Below are 19,824 nucleotides of genomic sequence, written 5' to 3'. Positions count from 1 at the left end.
TATTCTATGTGTTTACCAGAAAGCATTATTTTACTATCTCAGGCATTTCTGAGTACTATAGCAACTAAGGCAGAAATACAACATTTAAATGAACAAACTACTAAATGAATGAGAGATCTTCAGAATTTTGTCCATTAGTATTCTACAACATTTTCATAATAATATTAGGAAATAAGAGAGCAGTCACATGCTTGGGAGACAAACTGTAGATTAGACAAAACATTAAACAAATGCCAATTTTTGTACAATTATCTCCGCTGCAATGTCTCATTATGTCAAGTGCAAATGATTTGCTGAACAACTATTTACATTGTCTTTTTCTGTCTCTTTGCTAATGACAACATATTAAGTTCTGATTAACTGTTCTTTATTGTAAGAGCTTAGAGATGTTCTACTGTCATGGTTTTCATATTTGAACAAGAAAAAATCCTTTAAGAAATATAATGTTTATTTCGTGGGAGGGGGAGGAGGGGGAAGTTGTTCTGTTTTTAAGTGAGAGAAAATGTAGTGCTCTGTTTATGAGTCTTTAGGTTTTATAAAAGGAAAGATTCAGGTGCTTTATGTACATTTTTTATAATTTCTATTTCTGAAAGCTGCATAAAGACAAACTGCTCAAGTAGATATTAAAAGCAGAGTTTCAATACATTTGATATTTGTACAGCTGTCTCTCATTTGGAACCATGACTTTCGTATTTAACACTTTCCTGAGACTTTCCCAATGTCTTTCCCAAGAATCTTACCTGCTAAACAGTGAAGGATTACAGAATATACTAAGTAAAATGTTAATATTTCTCAAAATAATTCTCAGTTACTAGATGCCAGTGAAGGCAGACAAGCCAAAAAACATCTAACTTCAGTCTTCAGTCTGAAGCCACTGCCTATGAATTTTTCCTGAAAAATAGATCTGGTCAAGTATTGACATGTTTCATCTATGTTTTTAACAAACTTCCTGTATTTTCTCTAAGAAGTAATCATTGTAGCTACTGTAGAGGTAAAATTCTTCATGCATTAAAATAAGGATGAAATTGGAGCAATATTCAATTGAAATTAGAATGCTTTGGTGGTCTATCAATGGGATTCTACTCTACTTTAAGCAACATAGCTGTGCGTTTTATAGTCTGAAGTGCCAAATATTTCTGAGGAAGAATTTTACATGTAATAGCATGAACCTTGTGACAGAAATTGTCATAGTTCTGTAATTCTCTGTCACCAGGAGAATAGCTATGTACAGATGCTCATGTTGAACTCCCTGTGCTAATGTAGGTTGAACAGTACCTCGACCTCCACAATACTAATCTAATAATTATAAAATAAAATCTTAGGATTTTTTTTTTTTTTTAAACAGTACTTGTTTGAAACAACAAGAGCTTAAAGTAGCATTACTATTTGCAATGGTAACTTTCTGAAAAACCACAAATTATTCATTAGTGAATCAGCAGCTATCATGAGATTTCTGAGGCTATAGACATAGACAAAATGATCATTTGAGAACCACTGAAAGATTCTTCTGGATATTAAAAAAAAGTCAGTGAGACAATACTTATATTTTAAACTAGGTGATATGAAAGGATGAGTATAGTTGGAGTGCAGCCCATTGAAGATAGTTTCCACATTTGGAGGCTGAATATGGGGTAGAATACAAAGATATAAATCCTGCTTTCTGAGTCTAAATGTGCTGAAGAAATAATATTGTCCAGAGCTTAATATCACCTTCATCACTGTACCAGCCATTCTGTAGGTACGTTACTTGAATGCTCATTCAGTTCATTGTATTACACTTCTAATGACCTGAGAACCAATGGGATACAGTCTACATACACAGCCAAGAATTTAGTGTTACTGCAAACTTTTAAGAGTCAAATCGAATAATTACCGTTACTCTAGTTGCAGTGATACAAACAGGGAGCATTTGAATTGCGTCCCATTAAAACAGAATACAATCTTCCAATCTCCTTTCACTGTGGTGATTTTTTATTTGCTAAAACCATATTCTTTCTTCTTTTACTTACATTTACCTACTATGCCCAAATTTATATAGTGTGTTATGTAGATATAAGGTACTTTTAGTTCTTTTCTTACTATTTACATGCTTTTTGCCAGTTCCCATCACTACACTCTTTCTGGCCTGTAAGGAGCCACTGATAATTAGTTAGTAACCACTGGTTGTACTTTTCTTGTAATTCTTTATCCTGTATTTGATTCTAGATTCATAGATAGTTCATTCTACAGAGACTGATAACATTATTCTCAAAATCTTGGCACAGTAACTTCCTTACAGTTCCCATGGGTTTTCCTGTCTGGGCTCAGAGCCAGGTTTTGGTGACCTAGAACCAGGCTCTGGGGAAAAAGCTAATTGTGCAAATGAGCCATGAGAAGTGTGCCAGACCCTCTCATGCTCAGAATCCATAGCAGATCTCAAGCCATGGCCCGCTAACAGTAGTTACTACTATAAAAATATTCACAAAATAATTCATTAAGCTAAGTGAAAACTAGAAACACAAGGGCTGTTCCAGTTTTGTTTATCAGTAGTTCCTCCTATTTTACTATGTTGACCCATGAGTCAGAGGCAGATGTTGGTGGTATGGCAGTAGAGTTTGAACTTTCCTGCCGATATTCTGTTATATTTTGTTGTTGTGCAAGAAATGGCAGCAGAGGGGCAGTCTGATAGTGTGGCATCTGACATGGAAGTGGGTATGAATTCCTCTATGTGGAAAAGAATTGCACCCACTGACATTCGCTGATGTTGCTGAATGTTTCTGGAGTCCAAACATTGCTTGTAAGCACAGTAAGATGATGGATGGTGCAGTTCAACAACAGTGCCGCCATAGCATGCCTGATACAGTGGGTCACCTCCACTGTAGCAGATTTTTACAAACATGGCATTCAGGCTCTTGTTCAACGCTGGTGAAAATACATTGCTAATGGTGACTAGCTTGAGTTTTCTCACCCTGTTGAACTGATATATATTCATATAATTGCCTTACTTGCATCTTCCTTGAGATACTCTGGTTATTTATATCAGCCACTATCCAACCAGGTGCCAAGTAACGCCATGGTTGAAAAAAAAAAAAAAAAAAAAAGCAAAAAACCAACAGAACAAAATTCCTGTGATTGCACCAGCTTCTCAGCTACATAGTCATGAAATGGGCTTTCCTGTTCTTAATATCCTCTTCTGCCATTAATGGGTAGAAGAAAATACAACCTGTACTCCTGCTCTTTATGCTAGCCGCTCCAGTCCCCTGAAGTCCTTTTTGGTAGTCCTCAGGCTTCTCTCAGCCATTATTGTCAGCATGAGTTATCAGTAAAGGATAATGATAAAAGGGGCTAATCAAAATAGGAAGTTTCCTAGAAATATTCCTGGCCTGGACTCCAGACAGGTGGCACACTTTCCTATATGTAGGATCTGGTGACGTATAGGGTCCTTTGTTCCCCTCAGAAGGGAGTGGCCTATGACAATTACACTTCTTTCCTTTTTGGTAGAGGCAGTCTTGAAGTATGGAGTCAACCATCTTACCCTAGACAACATTGTGGGTGGACCTTCCACTGCATCTTCCCTCATCTCATCCTTGTTGATACGTTGCAACAAGTTGTGCTCTCTTGGCACTGCCTGTTCACATCACAACTTGAGTAGATTTCCATAAAGATTAAATTGACTATATTTGTATGTACAAACCTTGAAATTTCAATGGTGTTTTACATCTGTTTTTGTCTTGACTGAAAAGTATGACTTTTTTTTTTTTTGTATTCTTTACAAATGCTCATGTTGCATACAGATGAAACATAGGATGATATTGCAGCCAGCTGAATGGATCTACTTCTTGTCTCTGTTTTTATCTTGGCCTTAGGAATGACATATTTTATGAAGGTGGGTTTTAATTATTATTTATATGTCTCTTTTCTATAAATATTATTTCTCTCTTACTCATACTGTATTATTTCTCTCATTTTAGGAGTTTAGGTAGATCTACAAGAAAACTTTGTATGCAACAGTATTTTCAAAAGGATTCACCTGTTGTTTTTCCTTGTCCCAACCAAGTAACAGTAAAACATTCACTTACAAATGAATAAGGTGCTTTCTGGACACACACATGTCTACTGAAATGCACTTGCCAACCAAGTATTTGCTACTTTGCTACAAGTATTTGTAGTTATCTGGTTGTACTATGATTTTTTCCCACACTTCTTATTTTTATTTTTATTTTTATTTTTTTTTATGACTTAAAATACTTTGTGTTCACTTGTACTGAAGATATCCAGAGGCGCTGACATTTAATTAAAGAAGACTCACTATTGTATGACCTATAAAATAACATTTTTTTTTTCTTTTAGTAGTAGATACTATCTAGTAAGCTTCCCAAACATATTCCTCTTTCTAAGAAGACTTCTGGAAAGATAATCACACATGAACATGGATTGATCTAATAACCACCTGTTAATTATTGGATTTGTAACTATAAACTGCTGAAGCCAAATCATTTCAGTTAGAATACTGTATTTCTGTGTCTGCTATATCCTATCCTCAGGTGCAGCTACTGCATAGTTCTCTCAAAACTGCTCATCTGATGTTTCCTTTCTGTTTGCAGTGAACTATTTTCTTTGTAAAAATATGAAGAACTGTCTGCCTATGTATCTTAAGCTCCTGTTTGCTTAGCTGAGCCTATTGCTTTATTTATTGCTCAGCTTTATTCATGTAAGATTCTGTCCAGTCTCTTAATCTTGGAACTGACCAACTGCTTTTCAGAAGAATACTGAACTGTGGTTATTTTAGGACTGGTTAGCTGTAATTTTTCAGGAAAGTTGCATAGTATTTTTTCTATTTGTTGACTAAACATGTATCATTTATAATATTCAGAAGACATGAAAGCATTTGATCTCTAAATCTCTGAAGGAATCATGTTAAACAAACAGGGAATTTTATGTACCTTAGAAGTTTTTCCTTTCCAAGCCAAACAGAAAGTGATGTGTTATTCTTGGGGGAAAGCAAACTAATACCTTGGAGAGAGAGCTTTCACAATTCAAAGCATAGCTTTCTGCCACTTTATCTAAAGGTCATCATCCTTGTTCCACAGCCACAAGAAAATCCCTATAGGTGCTTCAATGAGGCACAAGAAGAAGGCATAAATGCATGCAATGGATCAGATTATGTGAAAAGGGTTTTACCCTCATGTTTCACACTTGTCTATTAGGCCTAAGTTGGAGGATAACACTTGGTCTTGGCCTAAGATTGGAGGCTGTACAACTGGAGCTTGAGCTCTTGTGACCAGACTGCTATGAAAATGTTTGCAATAACCGTAGTTATGCTGTTATATCACTTGGTATCCCTTACTTCATTTGTGGAGAAATATATGAGCATGAGGTTTCACTTAAACTGTGCAAATGTCTGTTTTCAGTAGTTTACAAAAAAGTAATTCAATGATACATTCCTTACAATGGTTAAATTTAATATTGCCTTGAACAACAATAGTAAAGTCATTTACAAAGCCTTCAACAGATACTACGTCTGGGAGAATGAAGTACTTCAGCTATTCTGAAAGGCTAACCTGTTTTTAATGATGTCATTTCCAGTTACAGGGGAAATATGGGTACTGCTTTTAGTAAAAGACAGAGTAAAATCCACTGTGGGTCCTTGCAATATGAAGAGATGTCTCTAGAAATATTCTACAAATTAGTTAGTTTATTTAGCTTACCTAGGGTTTTTTTACATTGGTACTTATTTTTATTTTTATTTTTTCCTTCTAAGGCTTAGTGTGTCATTTTACTGACTTATCAGCAGGAAGCTCAGCCGGAAGCTGACTGGCTCTAGCTTTGACAAGTCAGCCACATACTGCATGTCTTTTTGTGTCCACAAATCACAATGATGAGCTGGAACAACTATTTGGAAAGAATGGGAATAACAGGAATTGAAGGATTTCCTTTTAGAATTCAGTTGATTTCAATGGACATGCAAAATTACTTTCCTCTAGGGACAGGTATTGGATACAGCATTTGCATAGACTTGTGGTAGATTTTATTGTTTTCTGAATTAAGAGAAGCTAAAAATAAGTCAGTTTGAATGAAGGGAAATTCTTGCCAAGAATTTACTGCATGTACAGTTGAAATGCATGTACACATTGTAGTGAAAATTAGCAAATATTATTTAATAGAATATTTCTCAACATGTTTGATGTGAACATTACATGTTGTAGATATAATAGTAATTTCTGAAATTTGAGCAAATGGCAGAAAGTGTACTTAAAACTGCATTGTGATAGGAAACAGAAACCATTTGTTTGAAATACTGGAGCAGTGCCTTGCAAATAAAGAAGTCAGAATTTTACCCACTTCTTTTTTTGGTATGCATATGGTGTCTAATGCTATCAGGTTGAGGTGTAGTTTCAGCTATCAGATGCATTTTGGATTCTGGGGAAACTAAATTGTCTTACTCATTTCTACTTCTAAGGTGTCTTCCTATGTGATCTTCTCCCTGGCAACTTCTTTAGCCACTGCTTACACTCCAGTATACATGTATCTCTGCACACAAAGTGACAGAAACTCATTCAGTTGGAGCTAGATGGAAGGCATCATGGCATGTTTCCCCCTGTGTATACTCTGTAACATTTTTATATAACTAAAACACAAAGTATCTGCCTACCATCTTCTTTCAGTGGGTTGATTACAGTTAACATACTCCAAGGCAGTACTTAATCTGACTAAACTAATCCATACTTGCATTCTTTTAATATTGAATATATACAAACCGACACATGTAGATACAAAATCCATCACAGCTTCTGTGACCAATACAAAATTAAAATGCTGAGCTTTAATTAGATCAGGTCTAGCTCTAGTCTGCAGTTGTGGTTTCTCCAAACCAGGTGTGGTGTCAGTCACATGCTGTGAGTGAATGTGCCATATGTATTTTCAGGCCATTGGTGCACCATCATGCTGAAATTTATTCTTATCTAAAGGCTGAAGCCTCCCCTTACAGTGAGGAAAAGAAGATAACTGGGTAAGATGATGTTAAAAAGAAACTATTGCATTTCTTATTCTCCAATGCAAAATAGGCTGCAGGACTTTGATCAAATGCAGTCAAATGCAGTCTTATTTCATTTCCTTCTCAAGTTGGAGCTGTTGCAGAACTGCTTCTTTGTCTTGCAAAAGCTTTAATGGTGGGCAAATGCTTGTGCAATTAAAAGGAAATCACGTACATAAAGAAATTTGAAAAACAAACCAAACCAACTGACCAACCAATCCAAACCAACAGAAAAAAAAAAAAAACCCACAAAAACAAACAAACAAAACAAAAACCCAGCTCCACATCACTATTAAGTATGTGGAACTGTCAAGAGGTAGCATACTAGATATGAGTAAAAAGAATTCTGGCTCTCTTGGCATATATGTAAATTCATATATGTAGTATGTGAACAAATAGATATTTAAACCTGAATTTAAATAAATGATTTTGCCTCCTACAGATAACATTGGATTTTAATGGATAAATGTTGCATGAAGTTGCAAGTAAATGTTGCCTCTTAAAAATTTGCTTGTTTTCCAAATTAACTGCTAAAACAATTTCTATCAGCTATATTTCAGTGATAGACAAAGTGTAAAAAAGTAGTTAATAAATGAAATAAATCCAGCATTTGGTAGTGTTTCAGTGTGATTAAAACAATGATTGCATTCTCTTCTCTTCCCTTTCTGGCAATGTTATTATATGAGAGAATGGGGGCAAAAAAATACATTGTAATGAGAACAAGGAAAACTTTTGTGAGAAAATTCACTGTTTTTACATTGTAATAGTGAGTTTAGAGAACATGAAAGACAGTGAAATGCAAGTAAAATGCAGTGAAATGTCAGTAAATCAGAATGAAAGTTTATGGATAAGAGAAGAAGGAATATGATGTTTTACTTGATTTAATGAATTTGATAAAAGTTGAAGAATATTTTATATGGAATAAAAAAAGCATGAACTGAAGCTATTCTGTATAAACGTAAATTTGGTTATTTGATTCTGTAATGTGCTTTGCCTTGCCATCAATCAATTCAGAGTCTTTCTTTAATTTTGGTACTTACCTTTCTTACAGGACTGAGGTTGAAACAATTTTAACAGTTCTTAGATTTTTACCTTTGGAATGAATATTTCCTTGTGTATAAACAGACAGAAGAATTTTGTCCTGTACCTGTACCTAGCAACTTTAGAGTTGCTAATGCTAAGTATGTTACATACACTGTCCCTACAGTATTCTTTTTGTTTGTTTGCTTTTTTGGTGTTATTTGGATGTTTCATATTTTTGAGGGGGTGTGAGTGTTTAGAATAGAACTCTAAATTTTGTCTTACTTTTTGTTTGTATACACTGGGTGGGGCTTATCTTGGCTCATTAATCATACAGGTGCACATACCTTCATTTTTTGCCTTCAAGAGGAATTCATCCAGGCAATTCAGAATTCACCAATTTAACTATCCATGCAGGGGTTTTGACGTGATTCATTAAATAAACTACATGTGAGCTTCTTAATTTGAGGTCATAAAATTTGGATTATTATCAGTGTATTACTGTTAGATGAGAAAGACTTTAGAGATCCCTCTTCCACCACCTTTCAGTGCAAATGCAGGCCCAAGACCTCAGAAGGTCTTGACCAGAATATGTTTTCAAAAATAAACAATGACTGCAATTACTTTTATTTTTCTCATTTGAAACTGCTGCCTGAAGAGGACAGTAGCATTAGGCTCTCAAATTCTTCTAATAGAAAGATGAACAAGAGGGACAGCTTTCATCTCTAGTAAGTTAGAAAAAAAGACTTTGCTATCTCACTGGCTTTTCTGTAATGGTTCTGTAAGTAGTGACTTTCAGAATCAGAAGATTAGAATACATGTTTCTACTTTTGTTTTACCCAGTAATGTCAACATGTTGCTGGTTGTTTTGCAAAGATCAGAGTAAGACGATTTTTGTGCATGGTCCTGTTAAGAGAGAACATTTTTTGTTTTACATCCTGCAGCTGTTGCTCTGTAAATTGAGGTTACTAGATATCTGCCTGTAGTCTGAATCTCTAAGATGAGCATGTTCAACCTGCAGCCTATGGGCCACATACAGCTCAGCTCATGCTGTGGCTGCCCCTTGCCCCACTCCATCATGGCAGCAGGTCTTCCTTGCCAAGCAGCCTCACCTGGCCCTCAGTGTGCACACATCGCTCAGCAACAATCAAACATCAGAGTGCCATTAACAATTCCTTAGCTGAAACTGAGACATTTGTAGTATACAGTGCAGTGCTAACTCAGGATTTGGCAAATAATTTTATGCATTCTAATACATTGGCTAAGCACAATATTTTGCATAGCAAAACTTATGTAGCTGTGATTTTTGATAAAGGAATTTGAGAACAGTTTTCGAGATTGCAATAAAATAATATTTTGGTATATTTGCAATTCCATTTCAGTTGATATTTGACTATATATTTGTGTATATATATATGTATGCATATATATATATATGTAAAAAGTTCTGTTGCCTATATACATTAACTATATTGCATACTTTATATGTGGGCTAAGGCAATTTCTTTCCACTAACTGCAGCCCAGAGAAGCCAAAAGTTTGAACACCTGTGCCCTGAGACATCTCCTCACACTTGCTTCCTTTTGTTCTTTTGCATGCTTCATGTGTAAAATCTCTGATATTTCTGTTCAACAATAGTAAAACAATGTTACAGCAGTAATTAAAAAATCCCTACATGCTGGATGCTGATTTAAGCATACTTTAACAACTCATAAATTACTGGAATGCTGATTTGGTGTAATACATTGTTGATATATTCAAAGCACACAGAAAAGAACGTAGAGGAGAGGGGAGAAATTATTTTATCTTGTAGCCCAGCATGATAGGCTTAAATTGTCTGTTATTCTTTGAGTGCTTTTCTAGTATGGTTGGTCACTGAAGACTTTGTGCCTGAATCCAAATAATAACAGCACTGACTCTGAAAAGGCCTAAGCATGCTAATAATTTCCATCTCATGAATACTTCTATCAATTCTGATGAGACTATAGAAGTTCATGAAGTCCTGTGGGCACTCAAACTTTAAAATCCACGCCTGAGGCCATAGATGATCTCATTATTTAGTGTTTAAGATTCTGTAAGACAACAAAGAACATAGCTTGCAATTTGGATCACATCTAGGTAAGATATTTTTAGTATCTTAAGTACTTTAGATACTAAGTGTAAGTACTGTAGCTTTATAGTACTTATTGTTTCCAAGTCAGTTTTAGTGGTAAACTGAAAGCTGCCACACCTCTGAATCCAGCTTGCTTCCATTGTGTGAGAATTACCTTGCTAGTTCTCAAGGACAGGTCAACAATAGTCTCTATGTATTATGGGTAACAGCAGAAAGGAATTCTCACAGCATCCTGCCCTTCTGCAGGAGGTTGCAATAGCAATATAGTATGATGCACCTCAGGCTGCTGCTAGTCTTCTTCTCACAAACCATAGGCCTCTGAGCTGCTCCATCTCTACAAAAGCAGCTCTCAAATCTCTGAAGTCTCCTAAGTGCCAGAGTGTCAGCTGAAAAACCTGCACTTCTATGCTGCTGTCAGGAGACAGAACATGAAAGTAGAAACACTTCCAATAGTCATGTCCTTGTCCTTTTCGTAATTCTGAGTTTCAGCCAATTCTGATCAAGTTGCAAATCATAAATTGCAAATAAAAAATTTACAAGAGTCTCCTTAATCTGTAACTGCTAAGTGTAAAAAAAGACACACTGTGCATCTTTTCTTAGTTTCCTAAGCTTGTTTATTTTAGCTCCTGGAAACTTAAACATCTTGTTGATAGACAAATAATTGTCTGCAGAAATATCCATGTGTGCAGGTCTCACTGAACATAATGCCTCCTATTTATTTCCACAGAAATTACACCTGGCACAAAGAGCACAATAATATTTGATAGAACAAATTCTCAGCTATGAAACACTGTTTTCCAATATAACCACCACCATTAGCAATGCATTTTTGCCAGTGATGAACAAGATCCTGCATGTCTTACTTATAAATACCAGCACCAGTGAAAGTAACACACTGTTGCTGTTACTGCTGCTGAAAGGCTCCACCCACCTGCTCACGGTGCTCACATTCACTGTCTGACGTCCAGAAATGTTCAGCAAGTGCCAGTGACTGTCAATAGGTGGAAATTTTTCCTGTATGGGGGAATTCAATTCTACACCTTTGCTTCATACCCACTTCCATGTCAAACACTATTTTGTCAGACTTCTCTGCTGTCATCAGTAGCATGACAACAAAATGTAATGGAATATTGGTTGGAGGACTCTTTCTCTACTGTAATACCACCAACATCTGCCTCTGACTTTGTGGACCAATGTAATTAAATAGGAGGCATTGCTTTTGGAGCATATTTATTCAGGTAAGACCTATATCCAAGTAATAAGTGCACTACACAGAGTCTTAAAAAACATACTTCACCTCTTCTCTGGTCATCTGCTGAGACTAATTTATTTATTTATTTATTTATTCCTCAGTTCTGACATTTCCTTAGGTGTAATATTCCTGATTCTGAGGTTATTGCTTTTAAGTGTGGTTGACATAGTTCAAGTTCAATAAAATAACCCCCTCTCTATGTGAGTGACAGACAATCCTTTTAATGTAAATTGAGGTTATTTCAGTATTGAGTGTGAAACTATGCCTGAAAGCGAAAACCACCTGAGAAAATTGTTGCTTAATTACCTTTTAATTCCTTGAGAATACAGAATTTCTTCATGAATGAAAATGTAAAAGAAGTGACAAAATAAAGATATCTTGTGCTTTATCATTGATCGTTCACTTGTCTTTATGTTTCTAAGATTAATGTTTTTTTCAACAGATTTTATCTAAGATCGATTTTTTAAGCCAATGAACATTGAACTGAATTAGCATTCTGTAACTACCCTTTTATGTGAGATAGTCTAGATAAATAAATATTTGCATATGAAACAGGAAAAGCATCAGCTTTCTATAATGCCATCAGAGTATCTTGCATGTTCTGCATTTCTCCCTACATAAGAGATCATTCCAATATAAATAATGTTTGCCTTTAAAATAGAATAACTATCATTAGTTTCTCCTTTTTGATTTAAAAAATGCTCTCACTCTGTTATTTGTCAGTATTCTTTTCTGGAAATCTTTTGATATTGACTTGCCAAATAAACTAGATAGAAAATAGTTTAAAAAAATTACTTCTTCTTTTAGAAAGATAGGTTGGAATTAGTAAAATTCATGTTTTTTATTCTGCTTTTGATATTACATGCAAATTCTTACCTTTATTTATTGATTTATTTTTCTCCTTTTATTGCAGATGGTCTGCTGAACCTCTGGAGTACATATCAACAGATAGAAGGCTTCTTCATGCCATACTGTCTCCATAATCTCAAATCCCTTTCCACATCTCTAAGAAAACTGTATCAGATATTTTATTTATTTATTTTTTAAATAATAAAATTAATGCATAGAATCCCTTTATTTTGGAGTGCTAGCATATCATATTTTTAGATATAGACACACTGTACCTTGTTTATACCCGCAGATTATTTTGGAAACCTATTGAGTTATCTGGTGATTTACACAATTTTGAAACCAAAACTAACAAGTTCTTTTCATATCACTGTTGATACTGACAATGACATGAAAAGGAATCAGTAAGATCACACAATAGGTACAAAATTCTGTATAGCTTTCAGAAGCTTTATGCAAGTAATCTGAAAGAAGGAAAGAACAAAAGCAATTTTCTGAAATATGTAAGTTATTGAGATTGAGGCCAAAGAATGTAGTAAAAAGTTTATTTAAATAGGTGAGACAAAGTGTGAATAGAAGAATCTAAGGAAATTTTGTCTTTGGCAGAGAAATATGTAATAAACAAAGCCAAAACAGCTGCTAGTAATATCTACACAAATTATGAATATGTCAGAAAGCATTATTTTTATGCTTTGTAAAGAACTGATAATAGTATTACTGATTCTATGAACACCTAGTGTGAAAGAAAATGTCTGAGATCCTTTTGAAGTTCTAAGCATTTCTGAAGCTAAACTAAGCTACGTTAAGCTATTTCTGAATAATTCAAGTGCCTGCACAGGCAAATGCACCAAAATCTGGGTGAGCTAGTGCTTTGTATCCCTTCTAGTTCATGATCTATCACATGTGTAGACTGTTATCTGGCAGTAGCCACCTAGAAGGACTCTAGTTCTTGTACCATTTATGTTTGTAAATGAGAGGTGGATAGCACAGGAGTCTGTGACATTTTTTCAGACTTATAAAGAAACCAAGGAGTTGTGTAACAGCCTTATGTTACACTCTGTAAGTCAGACTGAAAGATCTTATATATTTTTATGGTTCCTAACATTAATTTTGTAGATATAAAGAAATAGATTACCAAAGCATATCTCAAATATAGGGCTTCTGCAATAGTGGTTAATTTATTTTTCTTATTTTTAGCTTTGCTGCATCAATACTGTAATCCATATATTAAATTGCCTAAATTTGGAAGTAGAAAATAGTGGAAGTTGTGCATTTTGTGTGGCTTCCTTTGATGGTTAACTTGTATTTAGGGAACCCAGCTGGAAAAGAACTGGAGACAAACTGCAAGCATCAACATAAAGTTAAACTGGCCATGGTAACGATTGGGTGAGGGTGATGGTGTTTGTACTCCATAGAGCTTAGAAATGTTTAGGTTGCCTGCTATTAAGAAAAATGTTTCTCATTCAATAATATTATATTGTAGTATAAATGCTAAGTTGTGGCTTGAAGCAGTGATTGAGCGCCTGGTAGGAAGGCAGGGCCAACCCAGTTGAACTCAGGTGCAAGTAATGCACCTGAGTGACCAGAAGGGGTGGAACCAGGATCCACCCCTTCTCAGACCTCATTTTAGAGTTGGTAGTGTATGGGATGTACCTTACCTGGTGATTCCTGTCTACCTGAGGGCCTGGCGTGTCTTTTGGAGGTAAGCAGTTTCTTATTCTTATTTCTGTGCTTACTACTATCATATTTAAGCAGATACTCTTTTGCTATTTTTTCTATATGAAAATGTTGGATTGCAGGATGTCCTTGCTTTGTTTCGTTCTGATGATAATGACAGTTTTCAGGCAACGCTGTGGAAAACATTTGATGAACTATTTTTACATTCTCTTTCTACATTGCTTCAATATTGAAAACACTGTTGGTTACCATTTTCTTTAGCATGAATTCCTTTTTCCTCTTGATCTTAAACAAAATCCATACACATAGCTCAAATTAGTAAGTGAAAATTGATACCTTTATCCCATAATTAGTACATAAAATAATACAACACATTTGAAGGAATATCTTGTATTTGCATGAAATTACTTCTACCTGAGCTCCTGAGATTAGAAATTTGAGCTTGGAGATATATGCTACTGCTTTCAACTACTTTAGGCAGTACTTTATATATTTTGAAACTGATCCCAAACTTGATGGGTCGCATTTAACTCTGCATTTTAGTGGAAGCTGTAAACTTTTGCCATATATCCTGTGATGCGCGCACACACACACACATATATATATATTTTCAGTGATATTACTTTCAGACTAATTTTTGAGAACTTGCAACTGGGAGGCTTTTAGTGGAGGCTGAGATAGTCTTAGTTGAGATACACAGTGGTTCTGACAAATTATGTTGTCTGTATCATAGGTCACAAAGCATCTTCTTGATTTTAATGGTTCAGGCACTCAGAAGCATCTTATGTGGGAAGTTAGGAAAGAAACTTAAAGCAGGAGGAAGGAGAAGCAAACTCTTAATGTGGCAAAATAAAATGAAAATTCAAGTTATATCAGTACAGAGAAAAGACGGTTTTACTCCTGAAAATGTCAGTGTTCTAATGGGGGTGTCATAAAGCCTAAAAAGTAATCATAAAAATTATTTTTCATGTAATTTCATAAAATGCATCTCAAGAGGAAAGCATCAGTAGGCACAGTCACTGAGCACAGGTATGTGAGTCTGCATTAATTGTCTATCTCTTTCTGCTTGAGTAGGACCAAGAAATTAATAGATCAATTACAACAGTGAGAGGGGCAATGTATTCAAAGTATTCTCTTATTATAAGAACTCCACGTCAATGCTGAGTTCTTTGGTTGCAAACTGTTAAGCAGTGCAGTAGAGTTGTAACAATAACTAGAAGGCAAGCTGCTGACTTTGTTGAAGCTTAAGACTATTGTCAAATGTTATATATTTTTATTGTAACATAAAAAAAGCAGTGCACATGAGTTAGTTTAACTGCATGAAAATATATTTGAAGTCTTTCAGTGTGTCTTCTTCACCCAATTTACCCCTTCTTAATGTTGACTTATGAACCATAGTCTGTATTAATGCCAGTTCAATACTTCAGCTTAATGTACCATATTAAGAAATATTTAGCACCTAGAGAATATAATGAACTTGTATTTGTGATTAGGTATTCAGATTAGACAGACATATATTGTCATGTTTCAAGAAAGATTAAAAATAATATAGAAATAAATATTTTATTTTCCATATCATACCTAACTTCTCATAAGCATTTTTTTAATCAATGCAGCATAGCTGGGATGAACTCCTAAAGAAACTTTATATGGATGGATTATTTTTAGAGATAGACATAAGCTAAATCATTTTTAATTTGCCAGATTTCCCTTTCATGCCATGACTATTAAAATGGCTGAGAGCAGATATTCCACTACATTTTTATGGAGTTACTTAAATCTTGATTTCTGGGTGTGAATTAACTTCATCTGTAGTGAAGTTCTGAATAAGGGATGAACATTTTGGGTTTTAACTAGTCAGGTTGGAAGTGGATATGGTAAGTTTGTATTTGACATTCCATTTTAATTTATACTGGGTATCAATTTGCTAATGTTTCTAAATTTATGTAGTGTGAAGACTTACTAAAATAAGTTGACTGAAATCTCTTGTGCCTACTATATCTTCTCATACTCTTTCTCATCTTCTCCAGTTATATGATCTCAATAAACTTTATTCTAGATTGAAAAGTAACAAGCACCTTTTTAAATAAATTAGTTGTTTTAGTATGTGATGCTTTTCTTCTTGATTATGTATGTAGGTGGCTTGGTATAAGAATGACTGCAGGGTTTTTTTCTGTTGCTGTCTCTATGACTGATGAGCTCTAGGAAGAATCCTGTCTATAGAACTTCAAGTGTCTTCGTCAAATGAAGACATACAGATGTACTTTCTTTAACTGACAGTGAAACTGCTTAGTAAATTTGTCTCTAAATTATGCAAATATTATTGTCTTTAGAACACACCTCCAATTGTTTGTAGCTTCTTCATGAGCATAAAGCAAATCAGTATCTTTGCATGCAAAAAGAAAATTTCTTCTGTTGTCCTGGCTTTTACATAGCAGCGTTATCTGAAGGTGTTCTCTTAAGCTACCAGAAAATAAACACCAAGTAATGCTCATTCCAGCTCAAGTAATTAGAAGGTTATCATGAAAAATTGAAACAGGCACCTATATTTCATGTTCTACATAAACATATAGCAGAATAAGCCTAACTGAGGTTTTCCCTTAGGATCAATCTATCTTAAACATGCATAAGATAAGTGTTTAGCACTTAAAATGGTGATCTACCCATTGCTGATGCCTTGAAAACAAGTTACAGATACAATCACATTAATACTGTTTCAGTACATGTATTTGAACTGAACTAGAATGAATTAAGCTGAAATTTATTACAAACAAATGTAGTTCATCAGTAAATAATATATACATCTTTGTTGCCAACTGCATTGAGCAAGTATGTGGTTATCAGGTAAAATTTCTTCCTTTCAGTCTGCTAATCAGCACTGCCACTGCCCTCTTCCAATCTACCTAGAAACTCTTGCAGCTGCTTCAGTGTTGTAGGGACTAGGAATGCCTGAATCTTATCTATGACAGCACTGGGTGGTACTTTAGTCTTTCCTGACCAAACCAGTCCCAGAAATTTTTTGGATGGGCCCAAACCTCGCACCTTTTGAGAATTTATAGCCAATCCTCTCTGTCGCAGATAGGCAGTTAATGAATCTGCTGCCTATCCTACTACCTCCACTGAGTCAGATGTCAACAGGAGATCATCAATATAATGATATAAGTAAATATGATCTGATTTTTTCTAATTAACCAGGTCACATGCCACTAGATTATGACAATATGTTGGCGAATGCATATATCCCTGTGGCAGGACCTGAAAGGTTCACTGACTGCCTCCCCACGTAAATGCAAACTGATCTTGCAATTCTTTAGCAATTGGGATACTTAAGAACACATTTGCTAAATCTAGGACACAATGATAGGTTTTTTTATCTCCCTACTCAATGTGTCCATTAGGGAGGCAACACTGGGTACGGCCTCACCAGATGGTCAATCAGAGGTTCAGGCCGTGATTTGGCAGTTCCCATACAGTAAGATTAATCAAGTTTGTGTGCTCTCAACAAACAGCATCATAATATGTTCCTTAGTTCAAACAGATGTCTTGTCCTACTTTTTCCCCACTTGTGCTAGACTTTTTGGCTTGATTTAAGCTGAATGGAGGGGAGTATGCAGATAATGTTTGGAAGGAAGAAGCAATTGGACACAAAATTCTTACTGTTAAACCTTTCTTTTTCTAAATGGTAGCTATCTACTGCTAGTCAAGACCACACAGCATTCTTTGGATATGTTATCAAGAGTATCAAGTATACTTGCATTCTATGGTAAATGGCAATATATTAACTACACTCATGTGAATAGTTTTTTTGTTTTTTTTTTTTTTTTTCTGAAGTTAAAAAACAAAGCGGAGGTACAAACAACAACAAACTTATTTATTTATTTATTTATTTATTTATTTATTTATTTATTTATTTATTTTGGAAGTCACACAGAATATTTCTTTTGATCCAAATGAAATGTGTGAATCGGCAGGTATTTTGTCTTTATTTCTCATGTGGGTAACCCATGCTTTTCAGGAAGAATTCAGATGACTTTCACTTGCTCTCTGAGCAACTGAATTATTCATCTAAATCTTTTCTCCTAATCCTGATTAGCACTGCACAGTATTAGACTCCTGGAGTCCAAACATACAAAGCTTGATTGCTTTAGTTCGCATGCTTGCAATGATATACATTCCCTGATAAAACCGTCTTGTATGTGGCACAGCAACCCTGTTGTTCAGCAAGTAATGTTACTGTGAATATGCAAAGTTCTAAGTGTATTGCTTTGTTTTCCCACTGGACACGAGGATTTTTGCTTTAATGTTCAAAGCTCTTTATGGGACTAGGCTGTGCTATTTCAAACACCTGGATAACATTTTCTTTCTCATGTTAACTCTCATCTGTGCAGCTTGATGAGAGAAGGGTGGAAAACTGCAGCAGTACTGTGATAAATATGAATTTTGATTGTGATATTACATAGTGAAATCCCTTCTATTTTGTTAAGCAGCGCTTGTGGAAGTTTAAACATTCTCTGTTTATAATGTCCAGGTACTGTGCAGAGCATCCTTGACAAGATTATGAATGAAGTTGGTCACAAAATTGAACAAAAACATATTTGTGATTTGACTGCTTTGATATCCTCATATGTTGTTTTGAAATTCAGGCAAAAATTCGACAATTTTGTCTTTTGTTATCAGATCAATTAGAAAACAATAGAAGTCAACTGTTTTCCTATAGGCTTCTTACACCTGAAGTTTTCCCTCACTAGTATTTCAAAATCTGTCAGAAATGGTCTTACTTTAGCATCTGACCTTTGTAAACCCTGGTGGTGTGCAGAATTTTTTTTTTATTTTTTTATTTTTAAAAAAAGAGATACAATCTTCCACTTCAAAATGCTACAGTTTCTGAAAGCAGCAATGATTTAATGAGGTATAAAGTTCAACGTTCTGCTAGCTTACTTTCCCCTTCACTTTCCTTAGCTTTTAACTTTGATAGTATCTTATACCTGTCTGTCTAAGCTGTTAATTTGTCCTTTTCAAATATCTTAAATATGACATTGAATAAATTCTCTGTCCGGAGTTGACAGATTATGCCTTCACAGAGAGTTTCATAATGCTGGTTGGGAGTTTGAACTTTTGGGTTATAGCTTAAGCCTGCTAAACCCTGCATAGGTTTGCTCAGAAGAGAGCTGCTTCTGAAACACACTGAACTACTCCTACCTCATGGGGCTACATAGCCCTTTATTGCAGAATCTGTATAATCTGCTGGATTTGGTCACACCAACACAGTTTAACTTCTGTGGTTCTTCAAAACCCTGGGTTACTTAAACAAAGGGACAAAATAATGCTTAAGGCAGCTGACTGGAAAAGGAAAAAATAGGTGATTTTTGGTGTATTTATGGAGATATGGTAAAACCTGTAATAAATAGTTCATAAAAGAATAAAATGGGCAAAGATATGACTGAGCAAATAGCTAATGTTTAATACTGTTCTAAGGATCAAATGTTTTGGCTGAAGTCATGCCTTTATTTAAACAGTAGTTTACTGTTCGTATCAAGAAGAGGGAACAGTTTTGTCTTGTTCATATGTTTTGTCAAATTCCTGTTGTGAAGGATTGCATACAGCTACTATAAATTTTTTCACTTTGAAATTCATTCACAGAATCCTCCACCATTCCTACAGTAATAGTAAATGATGTGTGAAATACGACATTTTTGTTGACTGATTGTACTAAGAATTCAGAGAATACAGTTACAGTCACCTCAGAGGCAAGTTTATCTTGTTTGCTGTAATATTTGATAGTGAGAAAAGCTGTCAGAAGTTTACTTGGATCAAAAGAGCTAGAGAATGAGGATGGGATTTTTAAGGCAAATAAGCAATTCTAGGGAAAAGAGAAAAAATGATTTTCCTTTCCTTACTGTC

The sequence above is a fragment of the Lagopus leucura genome, unplaced genomic scaffold (assembly GCF_019238085.1).
Source record: "Lagopus leucura isolate 7727_CA_CO unplaced genomic scaffold, USGS_WTPT01 Super-Scaffold_100002, whole genome shotgun sequence".
Classification (NCBI taxonomy): Eukaryota; Metazoa; Chordata; class Aves; order Galliformes; family Phasianidae; genus Lagopus; species Lagopus leucura.
This window is presented reverse-complemented; position numbering follows the sequence as displayed.